Source organism: Lissotriton helveticus, chromosome 11 (genome assembly GCF_964261635.1).
Source record: "Lissotriton helveticus chromosome 11, aLisHel1.1, whole genome shotgun sequence".
In the NCBI taxonomy this organism is placed as follows: Eukaryota; Metazoa; Chordata; class Amphibia; order Caudata; family Salamandridae; genus Lissotriton; species Lissotriton helveticus.
In genome coordinates this window covers 20,118,235-20,131,297 of record NC_136072.1, presented here as the reverse complement: position 1 = coordinate 20,131,297, position 13,063 = coordinate 20,118,235, and the positions used below count along the sequence as shown (strand labels likewise).

The window sequence follows — 13,063 nt, the reverse complement described above, 5'->3', positions numbered from 1 at the left end:
TCGGGTAGCCTTGGGCTCCAAGGGATTGAGGGAAAAATTTCCCACATCAGGCTTTGAAGAAGATTTTCAATGTTTTGATTTAGATTTAGACGCAAGAGTAAGTGAGGAGAATATGTGTGGAGAAAGGTTGAGTGAAGTGGTGGCTGTGGGAGGAGGTGATGGGGCTGTGGACAGTCCGGTGAAAGATAATGATCAGGCAATTGATTGTTTGACAAATGGGAAGGTTGTGGATGACAGCAGCAGTCAGAGTGCTGGAGTGGCAGGACAGGAGGGCGTTCCTAGAAATGGTATGGAAGGTAAGATGTTGAGGACGAGAAGACCTCCGAAATGTTTGAATATTATGTTCATGACGGTATATGTGCTCGAAGCTCTAAAAAATTCTTTATTAAAGATGGTAAAATGAGTTATTGTATATGCAGTATTGTTAACCTTTGGTTTTATATAGTTATACGTTTTCTTTGTTTTGCTATGTTGTGTAAGGAAGGGGATCAGTTGTGTTCCTTTCTGTTACAGATGCTAGGCAATGTGATCTTATTCTGGATTGGAATGTGTCACACAAATCTGTACTGCACTTGGAGATGCATGGACGTGTTCACCTTGGCTTCAGACAATAAAGTAGTTGTACACTTTGAAATAGAGTTTGTCCTTGTGTGCACACGATACACAAACATGAGAGGGGGCACCACATTTGGTTCCGGTCAGCACCTCTGCCAGCTAAGACCAGCTCTGGACTCCAGATACGCCTGTTTTGTAACATGCACGCGTCACTTTTCTCTTGTAACACTCTGGTCGCTACCTCGTACATTATGTTTGCTTTCGATACTTGCACAAGTGCCACCATTGCCTACGTAACGTTTGTTCTTGTGTTTGAGTGTCCTCCATTTATTGCAGTATTATACCTCTACTTGTACTTTGTACGCTTTTGTAACCTGCACAGGACACTTTTTCCTCCTGTAATGCACCGTTTGCTACCTCTTGTATTTTGTTTGCTCACAATCGTCACTTTTGCCTCATGTAACTTAACGTTTGCTGTTGTAATTTGTTCACTTGTAATTTTCTCCTCATATATCATTACTGTTCCTATTGTGAAGCCTCTGACGCCTTCGGGTACAGTCCGCGCTATATAAAAACGCATCTATTTAAAAATAAAAATAAATAAAGGAGGCCGGCAGTGTGTCTTTTATGTCTATGCTTGTTCCCAGCACTTCCAGTAAAGTACGCGCTCATCAGAGGCCACGCCCCCGCCGTGGTCCGCCCTCTATGTCCATGGCCCTCCCCGTGCTCTCTGCTTACAGGCTGGCCACGCCCCCCGTCGTGGTCCGCCCTCTCTGTCCATGGCCCTCCCGTGCTCTCTGCTGAGAGGCTGGCCACGCCCCTCAGGCTGGCCACGCCCCTCAGGAGGGATTCCCCGCCGTCGCTCCTCCCTCTCTTCTCCCTACTTGGGCAGTCGGCGAGTGACGTAGGATTCTTGACGTCAGCGTCGCTCTGTCGAATCGCATCGCTGTGGGCGTGTTCGGGGGCGTGGCCTGCGGCTCCAGCTGTCAGCCGGGGCTCCGGGCTCAGTGTCGCCGGGGCGCAGCGGAGCGCGGTCGGTGTCTGAGCCGGGTGTGTGCGGGGAGCGTCGGGCTGAGCGACCGGGGACCCGAGACGGACGCAGGTGAGTGCCTGACCGCGGCTGCTGGGAGCTGGAGCCATCGGGCTCTGGGGCGACTCCTCATTTCATCCTCAAGTGCTCCTCATTGTGTCATACCCCCAGATGAGATTTCTTTTTTGCGGGCTCTAGTTTTACCTACCCTGCTGTTTATTTTAATGGGCTTCTCGTTCCACTGCTCCCCCTCTTATCACCGACTGCTCCTCCTCTTATCATCCGCTGCTCCTCCTCTTATCCTCCGCTGCTGCTTCTCCTCTTATCATCCGCTGCTGCTTTGATTTATGGTATAATTTGCATGGAGTTATGAGGATAAGTGTCTCGGGATTGCATGTTGCTCCTCATTTTATCGGGCACTTCCTGTTGCTTTCTACTTCTGTCATCCCCGTCCATGGCCATTTAGTGCTCTGTGTTATCGTTCGGCTGCTCCTCCTCTTATCAACCGCTGTAGCTGTGATATCACTCTACACTCTGACGTGTTTCCTGCTGTCATTTGTTTTGAGTTATGAGGATCACTGTCTCAAGATTGCTTTCCATACAGTTGTCACGTACCGGTGCTCCTCATTTTATCACACACTTCCTGTTGGCTGCTACTTCTCCTGTCATCCATCCATGGCCGTGTAGGGGCATTACTTCTCTCCAGTAGTGGTGCTCCGTCACAGTGTTGGTCTGTTGTACCCTACCCTGCTCTTTATATTAACAGTGCTCTCAGCATTATCGTTCGGCTGCTCCCCTGTTATCCCCCGTGGCTCCCCCTCTTATCATCTGCTGTGATATCGCTCTGCTGTATTTCCTGCTATAATTTGCATGGGTTTAAAAGAATAACTGTCTCAAGATTGTTTTCCATATGATTGACACATACTGGTGCTCCTCATGTTATCGTGTTGTCCGCTACTTCACCTGTCATCCTCGTCCGTTTTCGTGTAGGGGCATTACTTCTCTTCCATCAGTGGCGCTCCGCCACAATGTTGGTCTGTTTAACCTACCCTGCTCTTTATATTAAGAGTACTCTCAGTGGTGCTATAGTTAGGCAGCTCCTCCTCTTATCATCTGCGGCTCATCATCTTATCATTTGCCGTGATATCGCTCTGCTGTGTTTCCTGCTATAATTTGCATTGAGTTATGAGGATAATTGTCTCAAGATTGCTTTCCATATGACTGACACATACTGGTGCTCCTCATTTCATCACGCACTTCCTGTTGTCTATTTCTGTCATCCTCGTCTGTGACTCTTTAGGGGCATTACTTCCCTCCAGCGGTGCTGCTCCGCCAGGGGTGGTCAGTGCACCCTCGAGGCTGACTGCAGCAGGTCATAGGTCATTGCTGTGCAGGGCCTTCTTGTTAACCCCCCCCCCCCCCCCCCGGGAGGTCACCATCTTACCCCCTTCTAATGGTAGAAGGATGCTCTGGAGTCATTACTGTGCAGGGGCTCCTTGTTAACCCACCTCACCAGAGCTCCCCCTCAGAGCCCTTCTATTGCTGGCAGGATGCTCTTGAGAAATGGCGATCCAGGGCCTCCTTGTTAACTCACTCTCTAACTCCTTTCTGTTTGTGACTGGATGTTATGGAGTCACTTCTCTGAAGGGTCTCCTAGGTAACCCCCCCCCCCCCCCCCAGTCCCCTCAGGAGCTCGCTCACTTCTAATGAGAAAAGGATGCTACCGGAGTCATTACTGTGCAGGGGCTCCTTGTTAATTCCCTCCCCCCCCCAGAGCTCCCTCTCTCACCACATTCTGATGGTGGCAGCATGCTTTGGAGTCAGTGGGTCTACTTGTTAATCCCCTCTCTCAGGAGTTCACGCTCTTACCCCCTTCTAATGGTGGCAGGATGGTCTGGAGTCAGCGCTGCGAGGGGCTCCTTGTTACCCCCCTCCCCATCCCATAACTGACCCTCTCACTCCCTTCCAATGGTAGGAGGGTTCTCTGGAGTCAGTGCTGAGTAAGGTCTCATTGTTAGCCTCATTCACCCCCCCCTTAACTGAGCTTTCCACACCCTTCTAATGGTAGAAGGATGCTCTGGGGTCAGTGCTGTGAGGGGCTCCTTGTTAACCCCCTCTCTCAGGAGCTCACTCTCTCACCCCTTCTAATGGTGTCGGGATGCTCTGGGGTCAGTGCTGTGAGGGGCTCCTTGTTAACTCCTCTCTCTGGAGCTCACTCTCTCACCCCTTCTAATGGTAGAAGGATGCTCTGGGGTCAGTGCTGTCAGGGGCTCCTTGTTAACCCCCCTCTCTCGTGAGCTCTCTCTCTCTCACCCCTTCTAATGGTAGAAGGATGCTCTGGGGTCAGTGCTGTGCAGGGGACCCTTGTTAACCCCCTCTCTCTGGACTCACTCTCTCACCCCTTCTAATGGTAGAAGGATGCTCTGGGGTCAGTGCTGTGCAGGGGATCCTTGTTAACCTCCTCTCAGGAGCTCACTCTCACCCCTTCTAATGGTAGAAGGATGCTCTGGAGTCAGTGCTGTGCAGGGGATCCTTGTTAACCTCCTCTCAGGAGCTCACTCTCACCCCTTCTAATGGTAGAAGGATGCTCTGGAGTCAGTGCTGTGCAGGGGATCCTTGTTAACCTCCTCTCAGGAGCTCACTCTCACCCCTTCTAATGGTAGAAGGATGCTCTGGAGTCAGTGCTGTGAGGGGCTCCTTGTTAACCCCCTCTCTCAGGAGCTCACTCTCTCACCCCTTCTAATGGTGGAAGGATGCTCTGGAGGCAGTGCTGTGAGGGGCTCCTTGTTAACCCCCTCTCTCAGGAGCTCACTCTCTCACCCCTTCTAATGGTAGAAGGATTCTCTGGAGTCAGTGCTGTGCAGGGGATCCTTGTTAACCCCCTCTCTCTGGACTCACTCTCTCACCCCTTCTAATGGTAGAAGGATGCTCTGGGGTCAGTGCTGTGCAGGGGATCCTTGTTAACCCCTCTCTCTGGAGCTCACTCTCACCCCTTCTAATGGTAGAAGGATGCTCTGGAGTCAGTGCTGTGAGGGGCTCCTTGTTAACCCCTCTCTCAAGAGCTCACTCTCTAACTCCCTTCTAATGGTAGAAGGATGCTCTGGAGTCAGTGCTGTGCAGGGGATCCTTGTTAACCTCCTCTCAGGAGCTCACTCTCACCCCTTCTAATGGTAGAAGGATGCTCTGGAGTCAGTGCTGTGCAGGGGATCCTTGTTAACCTCCTCTCAGGAGCTCACTCTCACCCCTTCTAATGGTAGAAGGATGCTCTGGAGTCAGTGCTGTGCAGGGGATCCTTGTTAACCTCCTCTCAGGAGCTCACTCTCACCCCTTCTAATGGTAGAAGGATGCTCTGGGGTCAGTGCTGTGCAGGGGATCCTTGTTAACCCCCTCTCTCAGGAGCTCACTCTCTCACCCCTTCTAATGGTAGAAGGATGCTCTGGGGTCAGTGCTGTGCAGGGGATCCTTGTTAACCCCCTCTCTCTGGACTCACTCTCTCACCCCTTCTAATGGTAGAAGGATGCTCTGGGGTCAGTGCTGTGCAGGGGATCCTTGTTAACCCCTCTCTCTGGAGCTCACTCTCTCACCCCTTCTAATGGTAGAAGGATGCTCTGGGGTCAGTGCTGTGCAGGGGATCCTTGTTAACCTCCTCTCAGGAGCTCACTCTCACCCCTTCTAATGGTAGAAGGATGCTCTGGGGTCAGTGCTGTGAGGGGCTCCTTGTTAACCCCCTCTCTCGGGAGCTCACTCTCTCACCCCTTCTAATGGTAGAAGAATGCTCTGGGGTCAGTGCTGTGAGGGGCTCCTTGTTAACCCCCCTCTCTCGTGAGGTCTCTCTCTCACCCCTTCTAGTGGTAGAAGGATGCTCTGGGGTCAGTGCTGTGCAGGGGATCCTTGTTAACCCCCTCTCTCTGGACTCACTCTCTCACCCCTTCTAATGGTAGAAGGATGCTCTGGGGTCAGTGCTGTGCAGGGGATCCTTGTTAACCTCCTCTCAGGAGCTCACTCTCTCACCCCTTCTAATGGTAGAAGGATGCTCTGGAGTCAGTGCTGTGCAGGGGATCCTTGTTAACCTCCTCTCAGGAGCTCACTCTCACCCCTTCTAATGGTAGAAGGATGCTCTGGAGTCAGTGCTGTGCAGGGGATCCTTGTTAACCTCCTCTCAGGAGCTCACTCTCACCCCTTCTAATGGTAGAAGGATGCTCTGGGGTCAGTGCTGTGAGGGGCTCCTTGTTAACCCCCTCTCTCGGGAGCTCACTCTCTCACCCCTTCTAATGGTAGAAGGATGCTCTGGGGTCAGTGCTGTGAGGGGCTCCTTGTTAACCCCCCTCTCTCGTGAGCTCTCTCTCTCACCCCTTCTAATGGTAGAAGGATGCTCTGGGGTCAGTGCTGTGCAGGGGATCCTTGTTAACCCCCTCTCTCTGGACTCACTCTCTCACCCCTTCTAATGGTAGAAGGATGCTCTGGGGTCAGTGCTGTGCAGGGGATCCTTGTTAACCTCCTCTCAGGAGCTCACTCTCACCCCTTCTAATGGTAGATGGATGCTCTGGAGTCAGTGCTGTGCAGGGGATCCTTGTTAACCTCCTCTCAGGAGCTCACTCTCACCCCTTCTAATGGTAGAAGGATGCTCTGGAGTCAGTGCTGTGCAGGGGATCCTTGTTAACCTCCTCTCAGGAGCTCACTCTCACCCCTTCTAATGGTAGAAGGATGCTCTGGGGTCAGTGCTGTGAGGGGCTCCTTGTTAACCCCCTCTCTCTGGAGCTCACTCTCTCACCCCTTCTAATGGTAGAAGGATGCTCTGGGGTCAGTGCTGTGAGGGGCTCTTTGTTAACCCCCCTCTCTCGTGAGCTCACTCTCTCACCCCTTCTAATGGTAGAAGGATGCTCTGGGGTCAGTGCTGTGCAGGGGATCCTTGTTAACCCCCTCTCTCTGGACTCACTCTCTCACCCCTTCTAATGGTAGAAGGATGCTCTGGGGTCAGTGCTGTGCAGGGGATCCTTGTTAACCCCTCTCTCTGGAGCTCACTCTCTCACCCCTTCTAATGGTAGAAGGATGCTCTGGGGTCAGTGCTGTGCAGGGGATCCTTGTTAACCCCTCTCTCTGGAGCTCACTCTCTCACCCCTTCTAATGGTAGAAGGATGCTCTGGGGTCAGTGCTGTGCAGGGGATCCTTGTTAACCCCCTCTCTCTGGACTCACTCTCTCACCCCTTCTAATGGTAGAAGGATGCTCTGGGGTCAGTGCTGTGCAGGGGATCCTTGTTAACCCCTCTCTCTGGAGCTCACTCTCTCACCCCTTCTAATGGTAGAAGGATGCTCTGGGGTCAGTGCTGTGCAGGGGATCCTTGTTAACCCCCTCTCTCTGGACTCACTCTCTCACCCCTTCTAATGGTAGAAGGATGCTCTGGGGTCAGTGCTGTGCAGGGGATCCTTGTTAACCCCTCTCTCTGGAGCTCACTCTCACCCCTTCTAATGGTAGAAGGATGCTCTGGAGTCAGTGCTGTGCAGGGGATCCTTGTTAACCTCCTCTCAGGAGCTCACTCTCACCCCTTCTAATGGTAGAAGGATGCTCTGGGGTCAGTGCTGTGCAGGGGATCCTTGTTAACCTCCTCTCAGGAGCTCACTCTCACCCCTTCTAATGGTAGAAGGATGCTCTGGGGTCAGTGCTGTGAGGGACTCATTGTTAACCTCCTCTCAGGAGCTCACTCTCACCCCTTCTAACGGTGACAGGATGCTCTGGAGTCAGTGCTGTGAGGGGCTCCTTGTTAACCCCCTCTCTCAGGAGCTCACTCTCTCACCCCTTCTAATGGTAGAAGGATGCTCTGGGGTCAGTGCTGTGAGGGGCTCCTTGTTAACCCCCTCTCTCAGGAGCTCACTCTCTTACCCCTTCTAATGGTAGAAGGATGCTCTGGGGTCAGTGCTGTGAGGGGCTCCTTGTTAACCCCTCTCTCTGGAGCTCACTCTCTCACCCCTTCTAATGGTAGAAGGATGCTCTGGGGTCAGTGCTGTGAGGGGCTCCTTGTTAACCCCTCTCTCTGGAGCTCACTCTCTCACCCCTTCTAATGGTAGAAGGATGCTCTGGGGTCAGTGCTGTGCAGGGGATCCTTGTTAACCCCTCTCTCAGGAGCTCACTCTCTCACCCCTTCTAATGGTAGAAGGATGCTCTGGGGTCAGTGCTGTGCAGGGGATCCTTGTTAACCCCTCTCTCAGGAGCTCACTCTCTCACCCCTTCTAATGGTAGAAGGATGCTCTGGGGTCAGTGCTGTGAGGGGCTCCTTGTTAACCCCTCTCTCTGGAGCTCACTCTCTCACCCCTTCTAATGGTAGAAGGATGCTCTGGGGTCAGTGCTGTGAGGGGCTCCTTGTTAACCCCTCTCTCTGGAGCTCACTCTCTCACCCCTTCTAATGGTAGAAGGATGCTCTGGGGTCAGTGCTGTGCAGGGGATCCTTGTTAACCCCTCTCTCAGGAGCTCACTCTCTCACCCCTTCTAATGGTAGAAGGATGCTCTGGGGTCAGTGCTGTGCAGGGGATCCTTGTTAACCCCTCTCTCAGGAGCTCACTCTCTCACCCCTTCTAATGGTAGAAGGATGCTCTGGGGTCAGTGCTGTGAGGGGCTCCTTGTTAACCCCTCTCTCTGGAGCTCACTCTCTCACCCCTTCTAATGGTAGAAGGATGCTCTGGGGTCAGTGCTGTGCAGGGGATCCTTGTTAACCCCTCTCTCTGGAGCTCACTCTCTCACCCCTTCTAATGGTAGAAGGATGCTCTGGGGTCAGTGCTGTGCAGGGGATCCTTGTTAACCCCTCTCTCTGGAGCTCACTCTCTCACCCCTTCTAATGGTAGAAGGATGCTCTGGGGTCAGTGCTGTGCAGGGGATCCTTGTTAACCCCTCTCTCCGGAGCTCACTCTCTCACCCCTTCTAATGGTAGAAGGATGCTCTGGGGTCAGTGCTGTGCAGGGGATCCTTGTTAACCCCTCTCTCCGGAGCTCACTCTCTCACCCCTTCTAATGGTAGAAGGATGCTCTGGAGTCAATGCTGTGCAGGGGATCATTGTTAACCCCTCTCTCCGGAGCTCACTCTCTCACCCCTTCTAATGGTAGAAGGATGCTCTGGAGTCAGTGCTGTGCAGGGGATCCTTGTTAACCCCTCTCTCTGGAGCTCACTCTCTCACCCCTTCTAATGGTAGAAGGATGCTCTGGGGTCAGTGCTGTGCAGGGGATCCTTGTTAACCCCCTCTCTCAGGAGCTCACTCTCTCACCCCTTCTAATGGTAGAAGGATGCTCTGGAGTCAGTGCTGTGCAGGGGATCCTTGTTAACCCCTCTCTCTGGAGCTCACTCTCTCACCCCTTCTAATGGTAGAAGGATGCTCTGGGGTCAGTGCTGTGAGGGGCTCCTTGTTAACCCCCTCTCTCAGGAGCTCACTCTCTCACCCCTTCTAATGGTGTCAGAATGCTCTGGGGTCAGTGCTGTGCCGGGTCTCCTTGTTAACCCCCTCTCTCTGGAGCTCACTCTCTCATCCCTTTTAATGGCGCCAGGATGCTCTGGGGTCAGTGCTGGGCAGACCCCCAAGGCCACCCTCCACCCCCGTCGTGTTTGCTCTGGGGATGCCTGTCCCATGCTCAGTGTCTGTCAGTGGGTGCTGTGTAGCCCCCCCCCCCCACTACCCCACCCTCCCTAGTGTCCCCTCTAGCGTTCCTCGAGCTCTGATTGGCTCTAATCAGTCACTGTCTGTCAATGGTTGAATGCTCTACAGACCCCAGAGTCCCGGCTCACCCCCTCTTTCCTCTCTGATGTGTCCGCCCTGCACATTTTGTGGCTAGAGTTGTGTTAACACCGCAGTGTTGTTGCTTTGTTGTAGCAGCACGGTGTCCTGCCCACTTCCGGGCGTGCGGCTTATCTGTCCTGTTCCCTTGTGCAGCGCGGGGTCTGATAGCAGGGTCTCAGAGGGGGGGCAGACTGGGTATTACTGTTATCAGATAGAAACAAAAACTGCATTGTAGAAAAGAAAATGAGTGTACACGTATACATCTATTTCAAAGAGGCAGCTGCAACTCTGGATCAGTTCCACTGTCAATAACATAACAATATATATGGGATAAAGTACCCCCTGCCATACATTATAATGATATTGCAAGCCGCAGAGGAGTTCCCTGATGACCATATGGAGCAACAAGGCAGAAGGAACAGTTCTTATATCGGGTTATGAAACTCCAAGATGACTTCTAATATCCTTATTATGTATGGCAGGGGTACTTTATTCCTTATAATACATGGTCTCTCAATCACCGTGACCACACACTACTTGGCACATGACTCTTTCTTACATATGAGTGTGCATGTTTGCAGACATGATGAATAAAAATATAATAACTAGTGCAAAAGTGAACTCCTCATAAAAGCAGTTGGATATTTGTTGCACAGAAATATTACAATTGGTTCAATATGTCAATTTTATTTCGTTTTGTGCAGCCGAAACATTTAAACTTTTCTACAGTTTCAGAAGGAGGGCAAAAAGCAAACCTGTTGCCTTTAATATCTACTTGGCACTGTACATCTAGAACAACAGAAGAAAGAAAAGCAGTGTTTTGTTATTGTTCTTTCAACAGCTGCTTTAATTCTGCTTCATGGCCCACCCTTTCCGTAGGCTGCTGGCTCTGGCAGGAGGCAATGTGACTCAGAACTCAACTGTAATAAGTTATTACATGTTAGTTCTAATGTAATTTCTTTAGTGAATGGATACATCACAAGTCATAGTATAGAGAAATTAAATTCAGGTTTTTTATACAGGGATTGCAGAAACCCATATATTATATAGACTTAACCTAAAATCATATACATATCTGAGCTTTGGGGCATTGGGGTGGGGTGGAGTCCTTGTTTATCACGTTATTGTTATTTATAATTGTTACCTGTACTGTTTGCGGGCGGCCATCTTGGAAGAGTCATGCCTTGTGCACCAACGCCATCCAACATCTCTTATCTTGTGTGGCTAGCTCACGGGTAGACCAGTGTGCCTCTAGGCACCTGTGTGTTTTTGTGGCCAGCTCATGGGTAGACCAGTGTGCCTCTTGGCTTCTTTGAGGTTTATGTGGCTAGCTCACAAGTAGACTAGCTTGCCTCTAGGCGCCTGTGTGTTTTTGTGGCTAGCTCACGGTTAGGCCAGTGTGCCTCTAGGCGCCTGTGTGTTTTTGTGGCTAGCTCACGGTTAGGCCAGTGTGCCTCTAGGCGCCTGTGTGTTTTTTGTGGCTAGCTCACGGTTAGGCCAGTGTGCCTCTAGGCGCCTGTGAGACTTGTGGCAAGCTCACGGGTAGACCAGTGTGCCTCTAGGCACCTGTGTGTTTTTTGTGGCTAGCTCACGGGTAGACCAGTGTGCCTCTAGGCGCCTGTGAGTTTTTTGTGGCTAGCTCACAAGTAGACTAGCTTGCCTCTAGGTGCCTGTGAGTTTTTTGTGGCTAGCTCACGGGTAGACTAGCTTGCCTCTAGGTGCTTGTAAGATTTTGGAGTATGAATGGGACTTAGACATGCTGGATTTACTAAAGGCCTCAGAGATTTGTCGGGGGTTAGGCCCCCTTTCACTGTTGTTTGGGTAGTGATCAAGGTATGGGGGATCTCGGTGCCACTGCACCTGCTGCAAGGTTGATAGCTACCCCTCTGTGGCCCTCTTGACCTTTACATGTGGCCCCCTGGTGAACAGCAGCATGAGACCCTGTTTAGTTGCTGGACACTATTATCCAGAAAAAAATGTTAAAGAAACATGCAAGCATTTATTAACCTGCAAAATAAATGTGCGGCCATTTATGTACCATTTTTCTAAACCCCCTTACACAATCCCTGACCCACCCAGACCCCGTTTGCCACCCTGCTGGCATCCGTGTGGTCCTCTGTCACACCACACACCGTACATTATGGTCCCTGGGCAAATGTTTTAGTGCCCATGTGCCAGTGTACAGGGGCGGGCGCCCATTGACCCCAGCTCTGTGCACACACGTTTAACGTCTGTGAGCTCGGCGGGTTATGACACCTGCTTCGGAGATGTGACACTTTCACTAAAATTTAAAATCCTCACAGGGCCAGGTCTAGTGTTTCACCCTTCCTGTGATGATGCAATGATTCCTAGCTTTGGGTGTTAAATGCCATGTTTTTTAGGGGCAGATCCTTGCTCTGTATGGAGAGCCTTGGATAAATGCACGGATTCTGTGTGGTTTCTGTTGTAGCATTGCATTAGCAATGATGTTGACTCCTAGAGAGGGGTGATGGGGCTGCCCTCTGTGGAGGGACTGTGCACACATGCATGTCATTTAGGGGTCTCCGGGGTCGCTGCTGTGACCCCGGACTTTGCGACCCCTGGCCTCAGAGGTGGCAAAATCAGTGCCAGGAACACAGAAGCAACTCTTTCTAATGGATGCTGGTTGGAGTGCCACTTGCCTGGTTTCTGTCATTAAAAGTGTGTATATATATATATATATCTATATATATATATATATATTACACAAAATATCCTTTGGGATCAAGTTTGCGCTATATAAAACTTTATAAATAAAAATAAATAGTGAATAACATTATTCGTTATTATTGTAATACAATATGGAGCACATTAGCTGGAATATGACCCTATCTGGAAGCTAAGTTAAGTAATCATGCTGTTAAATGTATGTTGTATGCATTCATGCGGGTGAGTTTGTAAATGTGTTAATATGTGTATCATGGTTGTGTGAGTGAAAGTAAAGGTCAAATGGCAAGCAATGTCACTTCCGCTACCCCAGGCATTTTGGTGAATTGACGTCCATGCGTGCACGTGCTGTACAGGGGACTTGTGTCCGGGTGTGTTAAGAGATGCCGGCAGGCTCACCCCTCTTCGAAGGGACTGCTGACGGTGTGGCCTTGCAGCTGATGGTCAGGGCCGGACGTCACCGCAGGACCTGTTCTGCCACACAGGCAGAATTCTGAGTTTCTAATCAGCAAATGTACAGCGGCCGGCGTCGAATATTGAACCGCGTTTCCCGAAGACCAGAAGGTTTTCTGTTTATTTGCATTTGAAAACGTGACTGTGCTAGGACAGGCCGGGAAGACACCATCTAGGTGTGACCAGCGGGTTACCCCACACTAAACGCCGTGGACTACTGACCAGCCGCTGTTTACAAGAAACCTGTGTTTGTTCTTCGAGGGCTGATAGCTAGGCCGGGTGACTGTCGAGTCCTCCGAACACCCACCATAAAAGCCGCCCTCATGTTGATTTTATCGTATTATAAGTTTTAAACATGGCATGTAGCTGATGCTATGAATGTGGTGACACGTTGACAAAGCCCTTAGGCCTGCCTTATTGTTGTATACTTATACTTACTTCAATGTGGCTACTTGGTGTCTGTAGTCCTTTCTTAGTGTTCTTATCTTACCAGTCTCCCATGCTACCTAAAGCATGTTCTATCTGTGATGTGAAGATTCCAGCCTTGGCAGTTAATGGTCTGGTCAGCTGTGAGGTTTACTGC

The 13,063-nt window shown here is 51.0% G+C and overlaps 1 protein-coding gene across 2 annotated transcripts in view; it reads left to right on the top strand.

Moving 5' to 3' along the window:
• The first annotated feature begins 1,559 nt into the window (after positions 1–1,559).
• IL1RAP (interleukin 1 receptor accessory protein) overlaps positions 1,560–13,063 on the top strand; it is a 367,373-nt gene continuing 355,869 nt past the window's right edge. For both annotated transcript variants that reach the window (XM_078665407.1, XM_078665406.1), the window contains exon 1: positions 1,560–1,657. The gene's annotated coding sequence lies outside the window, so the exon portion shown is untranslated. The remainder of the gene's footprint in view (positions 1,658–13,063) is intronic.